Source organism: Maniola jurtina, chromosome 8 (genome assembly GCF_905333055.1).
Source record: "Maniola jurtina chromosome 8, ilManJurt1.1, whole genome shotgun sequence".
Lineage (NCBI taxonomy): Eukaryota > Metazoa > Arthropoda > Insecta > Lepidoptera > Nymphalidae > Maniola > Maniola jurtina.
The window spans coordinates 1,906,247-1,924,957 of NC_060036.1; the positions used below are offsets into that span (position 1 = coordinate 1,906,247).

The 18,711-nt window shown below is 38.1% G+C and overlaps 1 protein-coding gene across 2 annotated transcripts in view; it reads left to right on the top strand.

Annotated features, from left to right (window-relative positions):
* LOC123867654 (protein GDAP2 homolog) overlaps positions 1-18,711 on the top strand; it is a 112,266-nt gene that overhangs the window by 32,784 nt on the left and 60,771 nt on the right. The window lies entirely within an intron of this gene.

Below are 18,711 nucleotides of genomic sequence, written 5' to 3' on the forward strand. Positions count from 1 at the left end.
CCCAAGTATTTTTCCCAGTGTACTAAAATTCATTATATTATTCTGTGTAAAAACAATTTTATTTTTTTTAAAAACCCTGTCGGATTTTCCGTCGTAACATTGGTGGCAGCGCAAAGGGATTCAAAATAAAAATCCCTGGACCCTCCACTGGTCCATATAGTGATTTGTGTATTACAGTGATATCAATAATAAGTGTTACTTGTGCTGTGCTATTCTGTGTTCTGTGTCCATACGTGTTCACTGTTCACCACGAAACCATTGGGGACATCTGCAGTTTCTCCGAAATGCAAACGCCAATAATCGCCATCATCGCCGCCCACGTACTAATGTGAGTCGAGCATTTCGCCTTATCTCAAAGTAAACAATCTCATCCGGTCTCACCTCTTAATATGCCTGTTGATAAAATAAGCCCAGAGTCTGTCGAGCAATCTCCGCTCTTACAAAAGGTAACAATAAGGAAAGAATCAAATATTGAAATGGAACTGAATGTCTTGTTCAAATTTGTGAAGCCATACGACGGGTGTCGCGAAACGTTAAATTCATTTCTAATAAACTGTGACAATGCCATTTCATTGGCCAGTGACGTTCAAAAACCGATTTTACTTAAGTTTATACTATGTCAACTAAAAGGTAAAGCGGAAATTGCTTGCTCCATAAAGGATTTTACCTGCTGGTTGCAATTAAAAAATTTCCTCAAAGAACAATTCTGTGAGAGGAAACATTACTCACATCTACTAGCAGACCTACAAGAGAGCAAGCAAAGCCCGCTCGAAAATGTCAGCCAATTCGCGCTTAAGGTGGAGACGTGCCTGTCACAACTCTTAACAGAGATTTCATTAACCAATGCCGAACCGGGTCAGTTAGCCGGTCGGACTGCAGCCATGGAGGATCTTGCCCTCCATCATTTCACAATGGGTCTACTCCCTCGCATATCCACGATAGTGAGATGCAGGTCTCCAAAAACCTTAAACGAAGCTATCAATATAGCTGTATCCGAGGAGCGTATTCAACAAACTCTGTATAGGAGGTCCCAGCCTGCTGAGAACAAAGGTAACAAATCCAGGAATTCATTTGCATCCTTTCAGAAACCGAGTTTTACGCAACGACCCGCTAACTCTCAACCCAATGACACGTCTTCCAAATCCCCAGTGATTTGCAGATACTGCAAATCCGAAGGTCACGTTTTAATGAATTGCAAAAAACGTGAATACAATAATAGCCGTTATCGTAACCCTCAGGCACAAGCACCGGCTCGTAATCCCAACTCATTCTCTAGACCGGGCCCCAGTCGCGTAAATTTCATGCAAGAAGAGAATATCGAGTCTCGTGATGAGGTAGACACTGGTTCTGAGAATGATTATTCCCCAAATCATTTAAACGAATAAAAGTCCCGTCTTGGTGTCGTACGGGACACCAAAAATTCAAAATCGATGCCAAACCCTCTGTATCCATGTCAAAATCCTATGCATCCGTGTTGGGACGTGCACCCGTGACAAATATCTCTGTATCCGAGTCGAAACCCTCTGTATCCGTGAAGAAAACCTCTGTATCCGACTCAAAACCCTCTGTATCTGTGAATAAAACCTCTGTATCTGTGAATAAAACCTCTGTATCCGAGTCGAAACCCTCTGTATCCGTGAAGAAAACCTCTGTATCCGACTCAAAACTCTCTGTATCTGTGAATAAAACCTCTGTATCCGAGTCGAAACCCTCTGTATCCGTGAAGAAAACCTCTGTATCCGACTCAAAACCCTCTGTATCTGTGAATAAAACCTCTGTATCTGTGAATAAAACCTCTGTATCCGAGTCGAAACCCTCTGTATCCGTGAAGAAAACCTCTGTATCCGACTCAAAACCCTCCGTATCTGTGAAAAAACCCTCCGTATCCGAGTCGAAACTCTCTGTATCTGTGAAAAAACCCTCCGTATCTGAGTCAAAACCCTCTGTATCCGTGAATAAACCCTCTGAATCCGTGAATACAACCTCTGCATCCGTGACAAAACCCTCCGTATCTGCAAAGAAATCCTCTGTATCCAAGTTGAAACCCTCTGTGTCTGTAAAGAAAACCTTTGCATCCGTGACAAAACCCTCCGTATCCACCTCGCAAGTGAAATTCCAGTCTGAAGTTCGCCGTGAAGAACTTAGATCTCCCAAATCCGATTCTAAATCCCAGAACTTCGATCCTGTAAAGGATTCAAAATCCGACGCCATTAAAGGTAATAAAGTCTTTGAAATTACTACTAATCCAGAAAAAATATTACTCCCGCATATCCTCATAAAGTCCTCTGTTTCTGATATACCCCTTTCATTACTTATTGATTCAGGTTCAGCAATTAGCCTCATTAAATATAACTCAATTCAAACATATCTCACTCTCGTCAGAGAGCAAATCAGCCTAAAAGGAATAGATCCTGGCCAAGAGTCAACAAAGACCATGGGCCACTTTAACTTAAAATTACAACCTCTAGATTCCAAACAAAAATCAATCAGCTACAAATTCCATGTCGTAAGAGAAATTGACATACCTTATGATGGCATAATCGGAACTGATATGCTAAACGCTTTTGGGTGTAACATTAATTACACTAAGAACACTCTAAGAATCAATGATGTAAATATAAAGTTACTATTCCACGAACCTGTATATAACATCCCTCCGAGATCTGAAATGGTCATCGAATGCTCTGTCTCAAATCCTGAAATAAAAGAAGGTATCATACAAGACCAAAAACTGGTCAAAGATCTCCTGGTAGCCAATTGCCTAGTCAAGGTCAAAAAGAATAATAGAATAAACTTGACTGTGGTTAATACATCCGAATCTTCTATATCCATAAACTCCAACTTAAATTTTACTCTGAATCCCGTAGAAGAAGTCCAATTATATCCTGAGCAGCAACCTCATTCGCATCCTGTTAATAATATCCAATATCAAGACTCTTATCGCCGTACCCAAGAAGTTCTGAACCAACTTAGAACGTCGCATTTAAATTCAGAAGAAGTGAATGCTCTATACAATCTCTGTTCCGAATACTCCGACATCTTCCACCTTCCAGGTGAAATATTAACACACACAAATGCACTAAAGCATTCCATAAAAACCACATCTCAGAATCCAATTCATGCCAAATCCTATCGATTTCCTGAAATCCATAAGGCTGAAGTAAAGAAACAAGTTGACCAAATGCTATCTCAGGGAATAATAGAGCCTTCCAAATCTCCATGGTCAGCCCCCATATGGGTGGTCCCTAAAAAGTTAGATTCATCTGGTCAAAGAAAATGGCGTATTGTCATTGACTATCGTCAACTTAATGACGTGACCATAGGAGATACTTACCCAATACCACAAATCAATGAAATTCTTGACCAACTTGGTTCCAGCAAATATTTCAGTACTCTAGATCTTGCCTCTGGTTTTCACCAAATCCTTGTAGAAGAAGAAGATAAAGAAAAAACTGCTTTTTCAGTTCCTGAAGGTCACTTTCAATTTGCTCGTATGCCATTTGGGCTCAAAAATGCCCCTTCAACATTCCAGAGACTAATGAACTCGACTCTATCCGGTCTCCAAGGGACACGATGTTTCGTGTACCTGGATGACATTGTCCTTTATGGTTATGACCTTGATCAAGCCATAAATAACTTGCGATGTGTTTTCCAACGTCTAAGGGAGTACAACCTTAAGTTACAACCTGACAAGTGCGAGTTCCTGAGGCGAGAGGTTGCCTACCTTGGCCATATAATTACAGAACAAGGCGTAAAACCTAATCCTGAAAAAATAGAAGCCGTAATTAATTTCCCAAGACCAGAAAATCCAAAACACATAAAATCCTTCCTTGGTCTAGTTTCATATTACCGTAGATTCATTCCAGACTTCTCGAAGATCGCCAAACCACTAACTCATTTATTAAAAAAGAATATTCCTTTTGATTGGCAAAACCAACAACAAGTAGCCTTTGATGAATTAAAAGCCAAACTCACCTCTGCTCCTGTCTTAATTTATCCCGATTTTACAAAGCCATTTATCCTAACATGTGATGCCTCAAACCATGCAATAGGCTCAGTACTCTCCCAAGGTCCCGTAGGCAGGGAAAGACCAATTGCCTACGCTTCTAGGACACTAAATAAAAGTGAATGCAATTACAGCACTACGGAGAAGGAACTCCTTGCTATAATATTCGGCTGTAAAACCTTCCGGCCTTATCTATATGGCCGCAAATTCCAAATTGTAACTGACCATCGCCCATTAAAATGGCTTTTTAATCACAAAGACCCATCCAGTAAACTCCAAAGATGGAGACTCAAACTCGAAGAATATGAGTATGAGATAGTTTACAGAAAAGGTAAACTCAATTCAGCAGCTGATGCCCTGTCTCGATATCCATCTGATTTTCTAAACCCTGTAAATGCAATCAATACTGACGATGCTCGTGGAGAAAATGAAGTACCTCCACTAAATCCAATTGCCAATGCTGATCCAACAGAACAACAGCTGGATGATGAACAGCTTATTCCAAGTCCATTGAGTGTTGATCTAGGCTCACTTTCTCCGATTCCTTTTGAACATATAGATTTCGACCTCCCTGGTACTTCTTCAAACCCTGAACCAGAAAGGGATGTCGTCAATAATCCAGAAATTATACTAAACCCATCTACTTCAACCGACTTACCCGTTCTAAATCCTTTAGACTTGGATCTCAGCCTCCCAAACTCTCCATTTAATCCTGAAACCCTACTAAATCCTACTAATTCCAATAGTGAAAATTTACCTGTTAACATACCAAATCCTGTTAATACATCCGGTGAATCCTATTCCGATTATCTGAAAGCAATGTCAAATAAAAATTATAAATATAATACCATTATCCACGAGTATGCCAATAAATTGCTATCCTCTGATTCCAAAACAATTATTGTTCCCACTTCAATTGATCTAGACGAGACAAATCCAAATGTCGAAGAAATCCTCGCCAACAACAACGACAACAGTGAATTCCTAAGTAGGGAAAGAACACTTCATTCATTCATGACTCTAGAATCAAACGATAAACACTACTATTTCCTTTTCACCAAAGCGCATTACTTCGATGATATAACTTATCCTGAATTGTATAAAACTTTGCAAAATCTCCGAAATGAATTGCTTTTACAACCTGAGACTCCTAACGAAATTTCAATCTCTGATTTCAAAGACCCTTTTGTAAAATTATCCTATACTAAGTTATATAACATCCTGGCCTATCTATTCCATAACACTAACATCACCATAAAAATCTATAGAAATACCCTGATATATCCAACCCCTAGTGAAATCCCAACTATACTTAGGGAAAATCACGATCTACCCATTGCAGGTCATGTGGGTTCCACAAGAATGTTAAATCGAATAAAAGAAAGATACAGCTGGAAGAACATGAGATCAGATATAGAGAACTATGTTAGAAAATGTACTCAATGCCAATCCAACAAAGCACTACGCCAGATTAACAGGGCTCCAATGCAAATTACATCAACATCCACTGCACCCTTCGAAAGAATTAGCCTGGACATTGTGGGTCCACTACCAGAAGCTGGTAGAATCTCCTTGAAATACATACTCACCTTGCAAGACGATTTAACCAAATTCTCTACAGCTTATCCCATTACCAACATAACTGCTGAAGAATGTCTAGAATGTCTTGTTCACTTCATCTCCCTTTTTGGGTTGCCCAAAATGATTTTGACAGATCAAGGGACGAATTTCACCGCCGAACTCTTTAAAGAAACCTGCAAATTCTTAAAAATCAAACAGATTTGGTCTGCACCCTATCATCCCCAGACTCAAGGCGCTCTTGAGCGAAGCCATTCAACCATCAAGGAATATCTTAAATCCTTCGTAAATGAAAACCAATCAGATTGGCATAAATATATTTATACCGCCATCCTAGCTTATAATACCAATATCCATTGCACTACCAAGTTTTCTCCACATGAATTATTATTCGGCCAAAAACCCTATTTCCCTGATTCTCTTTTTGAACCCAATCCATCGGGGACCTATCACGAATATATTAAAATGCTTCATCATCGATTAAAACTATCACGTGAAAAGGCCCTGGAATATATCGCGAAATCCAAAGAAAGATCCAAACAATATTATGACAGACATTCCCGTCCAGTTGAATACAAAGTAGGTGACATGGTTTATGTAAAGAACCATGCACGCCTACGTAAAGCTCTTTCACCAGTATGGAAAGGACCATATAAAGTAGTTAAGGTCCATGGTAACCATACACTTTCCGTTTTAATTAACCGGCGCGGCGTCATGTTAAACAACATTATGACGAAATAAAGTTGGCAACAACTTAATTTAGTTTAAGATCAGTTTAGTTTAAGTCTATATATTAAGTTTAGTTTAGTACTTACATATTTTAAATTTAAATAAAATATATATACATATATATATACATATTACAAATATATATTTATATTTCCAGTCCAGCAGTATTATGTCAAGGCGTAAAGCACGATGACTACATCGAACAGATTACAAGCAGTCCTGGAATTTATTTTAACCCAATAGGTTCAGTTAAATTAGTTAATGATTATTTACATGTAGTTATACCCATAGATTTAGAATACATAAAACCCCATATTGACAATATCAATAGTGTTTTACATACATCCCAACATCTCTGCACGAAAAGTAATGCATTAACCGGTCTTGAATGTCAAAATACATTCCAACCACTCATTCCCATGCTCGAAGATTTGACACGGGATTACCATTCTTTATCGCATCTGATTTCATCCAGAAGTAAAAGGTCAGCATGGATACCTGGTATTGGTATCATTTTTAAACACATCTTCGGTACCATGGATGAAGATGATGCCATCAAATATGGTAATGCTATACAACAATTAAAAAACAATGACAAAAGCTTATTAAATTTAGTTAAAGAAAACATTCTCATCTCCAGAACAGCTATAATTAATTTTAATGAAACCTTAATCGAAATTAACAGAAACGAAAAACGTCTTAACGACATTATCGAAAATTTGACGTCACATATTAACAATATGACAATTATCACGAATTCAATACTGGCCAAGACCGCTATGCAAGAACTGTTTAGTGCGCTCCAATCAAGTTTGTTAAGTTTATCTTACAGATTAGAGGACATTGTAAACTCTATTTTGTTTGCAAAAACCAATACATTACATCCATCCATCATAACACCGAAGGATCTTTATAATGAATTGGTTACCAATGTAAAACACTTACCTAAATTCTCAGAATTCCCTGTAAATTTAGAATTGTACAATATACATATAATAATCAAACTGTCAGAAATTATATCATGTATCTTAGACAATAAGCTAGTATATACAATTAAGATTCCTCTAGTTTTAATTTCTCCTTTCAATTTATACAAAGTTATTCCAATCCCTGTAGCTCATAATTTTGAAACACCTAGCTCATTTGCCCTAATTGTACCGTCGGCATCCTATATTGCTATGAGCAGGGACAAATCGGAATATTGTATCTTTAATGATTTGAATAGAAATTGTAACCTAATAGTTAAGAATTCATATATATGTCATGAAGTTGCTAAATTTAATATTATGAATGAGCCGATATGTGAAACGGAAATAATTACTAAAGTCATACATTCACTTCCAAATGAATGCAAAATTAATTTTATCTCAGGTATTGTTCATATTTGGCAAAACATTGGAAATAACCAATGGGTTTTTACACATTCTGAACCAACAAAGTTGCACATTAACTGTGAAAATGAAAACTTTGATACCATTCTACTTGGCACAGGGATAGTAACCCTAAAACCAAGATGTAATGGTTATTGTAAAAATACAAAGCTTATTGGCACAACCAATCTCACTATTAAAATAAATAAAATATTTTCAGACTTTAATTTAATTAATGACACTTGCTGTAACCTAACAACGTTTAATAAATTAAACTTTACCTTACCCTTAAGATCCCCTTACTCTCAAATCAATTCTGACAATTTTATGAAATTAAACATCAGAGCAAATGACGCTCTAACCCTAATAAAGGAATTAGATTCCCGAATTAACACCGAATCCATACCGACTCATTCTATTATTTCATATGTTTTTATAAGTTTTTGTATACTATTTATAATTTACTATTTTTGTAATAAGAGATGTTCAACCTTTTATTCAAAATACAGGGTAACCTCTACCCCTAATAATACAGATAACCCGGATAGTAATAATGATATTCCTCTTTCTCAACCACGCTTAAGAATTGTTTAAGTTAGTAAACTTCGCCTTTAAAACGCGTAAGTTTACACTTAACCGGGGGGCTGTTACATCCCTCAACTGCTAGCTAAACAGCTGACCCAGCAGCTACTCTATCTCGACCAGGTGTCAGATCGGGTAAGATGCCGTCAGGCTGGTCCGACAACTCGTAAAGGTTGCACGTCTATTACTATTTCTTTGGAAACCCAAGTATTTTTCCCAGTGTACTAAAATTCATTATATTATTCTGTGTAAAAACAATTTTATTTTTTTTAAAAACCCTGTCGGATTTTCCGTCGTAACACAACGCAACCTATCTCTGAATCTTTCATCCAAATCTCCAAATTGGTTTAACGGATGAGCTGTGAGAAGGTAGTAGACAGATAGACAAACATAAACATACGGATAGACGCACCTTCGGATTCGTAAAATTAGTATGGATTTTCTAACCAAGCGTTAATAAATACATAATAATAAATTCTGAAAAAGCGAATCGTAGTACTTCTTGCATCATCGATCTCTACAATCTGCATCGTGCAATACAAACATTCCTTGATCTTGTTTTACCTGTTTTGGCTCGTTATTGTAATCTTATGCAAACCTAATGTTGCTCACAGCATCAGGTCCTTACAAACTGTGTTATTTAGCTTGACTACGTAATCTTGTATATTCTACTAACTACGTCATTCCGAAGTATACCTGCGTAATTTGGCAATGTGGCTGTAAAAGAACCAAATCTTTAATAGAGTCATAAAGTCGTAACATGCTTTTAAACTGTGAGTTGGGACTCGATAAAATCCTACCCGTTTGGATTCAAAAAACTGTGACCCGATAAAATACTACCCATGTGGATCCAGATCTAAATTGCGACCCCATAAAATCGTACTCGTGTTTATCTAAATCTGTGACCCGATGAAACTCTACTCGTGTGGATCCAAATCTAAACTGACCCAATGAAATCCTACCCGTGTGGATCGTATAATTTACTAGCTGTCGCCCGCGACTTCGTCCGCGTGGATTTAGGTTTTTCGAAATTCCGTGGGAACTCTTTGGTTTTATGGGATAAAAAGTAGCCTATGTGCTAATCCAGGATATTATCTATCTCCATTCCGAATTTTAGCCAAATCCGTCCAGTAGTTTTTGCGTGAAGGAGTAACAAACATACACACACACACACACACACACACACACACATACAAACTTTCGACTTTATAATATTAGTGTGATGATTATAATTATATATAATATAAACGTCAATAGGTATAATTTCAATTTAAAATACTATTAATTTAAAACGCACATAACTCCGATTAGGAGGCGAACGTCTTAACCATTGGGCTATCACTGCTTGAGCAAGAGTGGTTACAAATGTATTATTTACCCGAATGAGATCAATATTCTATTAAAGTCTCCGGGAGCACGTGACCCAACTATCGTGTACGCCAAACGGCAAACGCTATTACTTTTCAATGCGGCACTCGAGGGGATTCGGAACGAATTAAATTCTGAACTCCTCAACTCTTGTTCAGGGGTAAAACTTTTCCTTTTAGCATTTTTATCTCCTATTTACATGTTACATCATAGCTACCTACATTTCACTGCGGAAGGACTCGGTGGTCGATTACGAAAATCGGTCAAGTGCGAGTCGGACTCGCACACGAAGCGAAGCGAAACATCGTACAAGAAATCTCAAACCAGTATTATAAAATTTCTTCTCTTCTTCTCTCTGGGCTGGTTTCCGCAATTAAACGTTTACGTTGTTGACGTTTGCAAGCTAAATGCAAGCTAATGACGGACAGCGACACCTTGATGAGATTTAGTAAACTAATTATTTCGGGAACACATTTTTTTTTGAGTTTTTGCATGAGTATGGTTAAAGCCCCGGAGAGTCTCATGGGCACTTTTCATCCCGGAAAATCAAAGAGGTCCCACGGGATTTATGAAAACTTAAATCCAAGCGAACAAAGTCGCTGGCATAGTAATTAATAAATATGTACGTTATAAACAAGTCTCAATAGCTCAACGGTTATAGGAGCGGACTAAAATGCGAAAGGTCGGCGGTTCAAACCCCACAAATTGTATCTACTATTGGCGTACCCACTCCTAGCACAAGCTTAACGCTTAGTTAGAGGGGAAAGAGGAATGTTAGTCATGATTAAAATGACTAATATTCTTAAAAAGTAACAATGCATCTAAGGATTTAAATGCTAAAATTGTGCACATACATCCTTTTGGAATAATCTAATGGATAGATACGCGGAGGCAGGGGCAGGCTGTGTCAGAGAGCGTTCAACTTCGACCTTTGAATCTAATGCATTTGTGAATAGAAAGCAGTCCTATGTAGTTAGTATATTGGCTCTACGTGAAAATGGGTCACCGGCTTAGGGGGGAGAATTGGTCATCAAAAATAGTTTACTTAGTCCTTTGAATGGATACTATACAGGGAGTGAGACGAAAATATAAACTACTTGCTTTTGTTGTAGGCATAGCCTATTAGTATGGATAACCACAGTTAACGACAGTTAGGGAACTTCTAAGAAAACATCGAGGCTTCGAGGTCACTGGCAGGCGCCAAATAGTACCTACATTGATGCATGTAGGGCTTTTGTTTGGTGGGAGGCTTCGGCCGTGGCTAGTTACCATTACCACCCTAGTTACCATAATCACCGCCAAGCGATTCAGCAGAAGAATTCGTACCATCATATACAAGAAATAACGCTTAATTTGAATGGCGGTTATTTTGAAATTCGCTATATTATTTGTTATTAAAGCGGCAATAGAAATAAACACTACTAAAATTTTATTAAGTATCTACCTATTACGTTTGACAGTCAGTTAGATGCGGATGGAAAAAAATCATCTCACCAGACGAATGTTAAATACGTATGTGGAAGTAAAAAAGAGGAGAGGAAGACCAAAAAAAAAGGTAGATGGATTGCGTGAAAGAGGATATTATGTGTGTAAAAGGGGTGGAAAATGCGTTGACGTAATACAGAAGTGAGTGGAAGAAAAAGACGTTGTGCTGAACCCACATAGCTTGGGATATAGGACAAGAAAGAGAGTCAGGTAGTAATAGGGACCCGTTGGCACCCTTTGGGTACGTAACCCTAAAAACTAATCTAAAATGTCTCAGTGGATGGCAAGCAATGGTGAGCTATCATTATGGTCGTTATCTTTAGAATCTGATGCAAGATAAGCACAAAGCCGCTCTTGTATGAATAGAACAGCACTTGAAGTTTTAAAACGAGCTCTTTTCACACAAGCGCTTAGGTAACCTATTTCGTAAAAAGGCATTGTCTCTTCTAAAACGTCGCCGCTTTGACTACATAGGAAGCCTATGTGCTTATAGTCTTACCATCTATTGTTTAGCTTTGCTGAATTACTTTTGTAATCAAATCTACACAAACAACATGTTTATGTTAATGCACGCTGTGACTGCCCGTAAGTGGAGTTGCATAAGAGCCCTAGAATTTAAGGAACAACATGTATAATTTAAATGTGTAACTCTGTGGGCGGTACTTTAGTAAATAAATAAATAAATAAACATCAAAATCATATGATCCTATCACCAGCCCACTGTTGAGAACGGGTCTTCTTTTAGAATGAGAGGGTTTAGGGTTTCAACCCTCTCATCTCACGTGGCGGACGATGAACTAAACTTTAGGTCATCGTCAACCACGCTGCCTGGCCCAATGCAGATCGGCTGACTTCACACACCTTTGAGTACATTATGGAGAACTCTCAGGCACGCAGGTTTCCTCACGTTATGTTTTCCTTCGCCTTTACATGCACGCAATACGTATTTAATTGTTACGCATATCCGAAAAGTTAGAGGTTCCTGGATCGAACCCTCGACCTCCCGCATCAGCCCTACGTCTTGCCTACTAGGCTTTCACCGCTCTCTCAGTCTAGGGTCAAATATTTAAACATTCGTCTTTTAACTTATTAATCGTCAAGCTACTTAATTTGCCATGCATATCGGTAGACGATGTGAATGACCTATGTTTGGATTTAACCGTCTAGGTTGTAACTGGCCAAGTAGAACGATCATAACCTGGCTCACGAGAAATTAATGGATTGGCTTTACCATGAACATTTAGCATCGCGTGAGTGCCTTCTATTTGGGGCAACATGTCTCCCGCTTACTTCGGAGATGGGTAATGCGATTTGTAATAGTCTTCGATCAATCTATAGTAAAATCTATCGATTTGTAACGGTCTCTATCCTTTTACTTTCGACTTTGTGGTTATCAAGTTCAATACCATAACCAATTTGACGTTTAACTTAGTGCTTACCTCTCCCAATTTATTGAGGGAGTGTGTTAGGTCTTATAAGTGAACTCTAAGGGCCTTTTCACATGCATACAGTTGCCCTCTAAACGGCTCGGCGCATGCTGTACCTCTTTTATCCGACAGCGATGGTCGCAGATTTAGCTTTGAGGTTGAGATCTATAGAGAGCACTTTTACTTTGCTCAGACTCAAGACACTGTTAAGGCACTGCTGTTGACATAAATCTGTCTCGTTTTAACTGAAATTTAAGTCTGAGCAAAGTCAAAGTACGCTCTATGGATCTCAGCGTGAGAGTCCTTTTTAGATTGTATGCGTAATAGTGATGTTGTGAGTAGGAGAAATCTATGCATTCTAGTGCGAGCTTTAACGGGTCACTGGGCTAAACAGACACAAGTACAAATTTAAGCTGTAGGGCATAACATCTGCAGACTATGCCACATAGTCTGCTATTGCCCCGCTCTAATGGATAAACGTAGCATCCACCTTAGGAAACACATCGAATACCCTGAGGATGCTACTTCAATTCCAGGCAGGAAAAGTCCTGCTGCAACTGGCGGCCAAAGGTTTTAACGAGGAAAAACGAAGCAGAGGAGATCGCAATGGATCGGAGAAGTGATACAGGCTGTACAAGAACTTGCCCCGAAGAAGAAGAAAGAAGAAGACGTGAGTGTATTTTGCCGGACAGCTCGTGAAACTCCATCGGAAAGAATAGAAATTAGAATTGATGAGGGTACAATGGTCTATGCACACAAAAGCAAACCTCGTGTACCTAAGTCGCGTGCCTTCTTTACATTAGGGTATCATGTCTACCTAAGAAGATGTTTAATGCATTTTATTGGCTTGTACCGAGGTTGTACATTTTCTATTAGACTTTATGCCCAATGATGTTCAATACGGATACCTACCGTTAGTAAAGTATTATTAAGGCCATTGCCAAAACTAGCGGAATTGTGCTCATGGCAATGTAACATACTCGTATTGGAATATACTAAGTGAAGCGATATTATAAGTATCTGTGACGAAATGCCAAGAATCTTGTAATATTAAAATGTAGCTAGAGTGGAGTAAGCATAGTGTGGGTCGCTCTCCAGCAAGATGGACCCACGATATAAAGAAGGTGGTAGGAAGTGGCTGGATGAAGAAGGCTGAAGACCGAGTTTGGTAGTGCTATTTGGGAAAGGCCTATGTTTAACAGTGGACGTGATGGATGCTGAAATGATGATGATGATGATGAAATCGTAGCGCCATAACATCGGCATAGTGAAGTAATATCAGCGTCGATAAGATGGTGAAGAAAAATCCCTCGACAAATCTAGACATCGTTAAGGTGCTTTGATTATGCGAGACGAAAGTATTTTCGCGCTTGTGGCCGTTTTCAAATACAAAAACCGGCCAAGTGCAAGTCAGACTCGCGCACCGAAGGTTCCGCACTCGGGTATTTTTTCCGAAATTTTGCACGATGAATCAAAAATTATTATACATAAAATAAATAAAAATCTGTTTTAGAATGTTCAAGTAAAGCCCTTTTATATTGATACCCCACTTGGTATAAATTGAAACACATTGGTTGAAAATTGAAACACATTTTTTTTTGGAATGTAATCACAAATTCACGGTTTCGGATTTTACTGCTGTGCCCCTGTGGGAACAGAGCAGGGGGACAGACTAGAATAGTTCGTGTTGGTTCACTTTTATAATACTAAACGAGAAACTACAAGCTTAATTTGCTATAATCTGCTAAAACAGACAAAGTACTACCGTAGGTACAATATTATATCGCTTACAACAAACGCTATACACGGCCCGCCCACCCACTATTAAAGAAGCAGGAAAAGCAAGCAAGCCCTTGTATATAACGCCTGCTTCTATCTAACAATATCGTTGTTGCTTTAAAAACCTCTATATTTATTTATCTAACTAATAACCCAATCCAAAAATCGGTTGAGTTTCACATTGGGTTATTTTAAGGACTCCTTCTTCCTAATTTGCACTAGTTTTGTCTGTACAAAAACGTGTTAAGAGGGGTCTCTCCGTCACTCGCTCCATACAAACGTCGTTCCAATTTCATTTGAATATTAAGCAATCAAAGTCCATGAAATTTTGCAGACATATTCTAGAAACTAATATCTATGCCTGTGGTTTTCCAGATTTCCGTTAAAATATTCGGTTTCAAAGTTACGCGGTCTTAAAAATTCACATACAAATCTTTGAGCCCCTGTAATTTTAAAACTACATATTTAAAAAAAATCTAAAACACCACAGGCACAGATATTAGTTAGTAATATTAGTTTCTAGAATATGTCTGCAAAATTTCATGAACTTTGGTTGCTTAATATTCAAATGAAATGGGAACTACGATTGTATGGAGTAAGTGACGGAGAGAGCCCTGTTAAAATTGACATAGATCTCTGACATTTTGCAATTTGTTTGGTACATATTGTTTGTATGGTCTCCCACCGGTATAACATTTTTTAATTAATATATTTTTAATCTAACGTGGAAACAATTTCAAAGTTTGTGATGTTATGTAATAAAAGGTTATGTCACGAATTTAATAAAATCTGTTGAAACTTTGGCATGCAAGCTTTTTAACCACAAGGCCGCATATCTGCAGAGGTAGTAATAATATTAATATTATAAATGCGAAAGTATATTTGTTTGGCCATCAATAACGCCGCGTCGCAACGGAGCAACGGATCGGCGTGATTTTTGCATGGGTATAGTTACGGACTTGAAGAGTGACTCAGGCTACTTTTTATCCCGTAACATCAAAGAATTCCCACGGGATTTTTAAAAGCTAAATGCACGCGGACGTTTTCGTGAGCTTTGGAAGTCGGTTTTATGAAAATAAAAAAAAAAACTAATTATTAAAAAAAAATAAAAAACTTTTCTACTAAAAATTTGAATTTTTAACCCCCGACCCAAAAAGAGGGGTGTTATAAGTTTGACGTGGGTATATGTGCATCTGTCTGTGGCATCGTAGCGCCTAAACGAATGAACCGATTGAATTTTTTTTTTTTTATTTGAAAGGTGGCTTGATCGAGAGTGTTCTTCGATGTAATCCAAAAAAATTGGTTCAGCCGTTTAAAAGTTATCAGCTCCTTTCTAGTTTTCTTGTAGAAAAGAAGGTAATAAGTACCTAAGGTAAGTAAGGTAAGGAAGTAAGGTAAAAAACTAACCGTTAGGTTCATAATACTTATTAGGTCAATTGACAAATGTCAAGCTGTCAAGATGGACGTTGCCTCGATGTTGGAAAACTCAGATACATTGGATCGTAGGCGCGAAATAGCTATGATCCAAGATAATCGGTTCAGCCGTTTGTTTATCAGCTCTATTCTAATTACTGTAACCTTCACTTGTCGGGGGTGTTATAAATTTTTAATTTACACTTGTCCTAAGATGAGTATCGCCACAGTTTACCGGTCTAGCAGTTGCGCAACGAATGTATTTGTACAAACAGAGCAACGCTAAGGGGGCTTGCGGAGCACGGGCGGCGCGGCCCGCGGCTTCCAGATTCGCATAGTTTGGAATAATGATGGATGAAGATTAACGTGAGCGGATTTTAAGTTCTGCTTAGTAAGTTCTGTCGTAAAATACAATTTTTTTTGTCTACGTATGTAATGCGAATTATAAAACACTAGAGGATGCCCGCGACTTCGTCCGCGTGGATTTAGGTTTTTATAAATCCCGTGTGAACTGTTTGATTTTCCGGGATAAGAAGTTCCTATTTTGATTACAGGGACGCAAGCTACTTCGGTACTAAAAATTTCATACAAATCGGTTAAGTCGATGGGTCTTTAGGAATCCCGCGGGAACTCTTTGATTTTCCGGGATAAAAAGTAGCCTATATCCGTCTCCGGGATATAAGCTAACCCTGTACCAAATTTCGACAGAATCAGTTACACTGTTGGGCCGTTGAAAGGTAGCAGACAGACAGACAGACAGACACAGACGCTTTCGCATTTATAATATTAGTATGGATAGTATGGATAAATATTAACCGATTTCGTCTATTAAGGAATACTAAATCCAACCCAAAATTATTTTGACCCCATTATGTGACAACCTTTACATATTTTGGTAGGACAGCGTAAATACCTATACCTTCGAGCGGCGGCATCGTTCGACCTCAAAGGCTTTGCGCAACTGTAAAGATCGTAAAACTGTGGTATCGTTTACTTCATTGCAATTGGCGTACAATTACTTGCATGACGTGGGGTGTGTAAATAAATTGAATGTCTCCCTAGCGATAAGTGTATCACTTTGGTCGACCTTCATTCGGTTGTTTATATACATAGTACCTTTAATAGTATATTTTTCACTATTCATCCTACGTTCGGACCCCTAGAATCCATACTAATATTATAAATGTGTATATGTGTCTGTTGATTCATTGTGTGTCTCTCTGTCCGTCAAAATCGGTTAGACGGCAGGAAGTTGAACCGATTTTGACCATTTGGTACAGAGATAGCCTGTATCCCGGAGGCGGAGGCTTAATTAGATCCAAGACAATTAAAGAATTCCCACCGGATTTTTGAAAAACCCTAAATACTTATGTAAAAAAACCGACCAAGTGCGGGACAGACTTGCGCACCGAGGGTTCCGTACTCGGGTATTTTTTCGAAATTTTGCACGATAAATCAAAAACTATTATGCATTATATAATAAGTAAAAATCTGTTGCAGAATGTACCGGAAAAGCTGCTGATTGACTGATCTATCAACGCACAGCTTAAACTATTATGAAATATGTTTTAATATATATGTTTTAATTATATGAATCTGATAAGAAAGGATTTTTGAAAATTCAACCCCAAAGAATTAAAATTAAGCTAGTTAATAAAAATTCAATGACTTTGCCAGACGAACGTTATTGTAGTTTCTATGGCTTCTTATAATATTCCAACTTGAAAAACAATCAGAAAGCTTATTCGGCAAAACGTGCTCTTTAGAATTATAAACTCCACCAAAGCTGGTCAAGTACGCAGAAGTGGCACTCCAGGTGAGGTCATTGGCCTCGCGACGAGTGTTTAGTTAGGCTGGGCCTTTGTTGCAAAGTTCCGTTTTGTTTTACATTTCTTCAAGGCGAGCACTTTATTATCTTTTTTACGAGTATTTACTTACTAATTACCTAGTTAACATTATTTTGTACATACCAGAATTATAGATCAATAAATTATGGATCAGGAGATACAGTCCGCTGACAGACAGGCGGACGGACAGCGGAGGCTTAGGAATGGGGTCCCATTAGCACTTTTCGAATACGGAACCCAAAAAAAGATCTCAGTCAGACTCGTCCTTTGGGTGTAATATATAGGTAATGTCACGAGGTTTGACAGTTCTAAATTAAATTAGGTTTGTCTATCCTTTTATTTTACATAGGTAAGAAAAAGATGCGAATACTCTAAAATGTAGGCATATGAGAAGATATTAGTCCCAATATACTTCTCAATCTCTACCTAATCCATGTTTAGACCAGGTACGTGATGCATCGCAATATAAACATATGCTAGGCTTTATAGGCGTCTTTAGTTATACTATTTGCAAACATTATTGTGTTCCCACTGTGAAAGGAGATTATCCATTAAATCCACCCATTGTCTCAATGTTTACGGCATCGCTTTATTGTTCGCTTGTTGTGTTTACTGCGCCGGCGCACATCTAGGCGCGAATGAGGTCATGCAAATTGTACTGAAGCGGCGGATTACACTTATCTTTGACGCTTGCTTTGGGTACTACCACCTTATAATAATATTTTATAGTCCTAGAAATCGATCGGTGTAAAACCACTAACCAAGTGCGTATTAAAACACGAAAGTCTATAGTTATGTTATACTACTGCAAACATTATTATGTCCCCATTGTGAAAGGAGATTATCCATTAAATCCACCTATTGTCACAATGTTTATAGCAATCGCTTTATTGGTCGCTTGTTTGTACTGCGCCGGCGCATAGCTAGGCGCGAATGAGGTCACGCAATTGTACTGAAGCGACGGATTACACTTGACCTTTGTTTTGGTTAAACCTAATAATAATAACAATTAAATTTAAATAATGAGGTAATATGAGAGTAATAAATAAATGAGAGAAAAAATAACAATTATGTAATAATCTTGACTATAGTCGATCCGCGAAAAGAAGTTAGTATAGCGCCAGTAT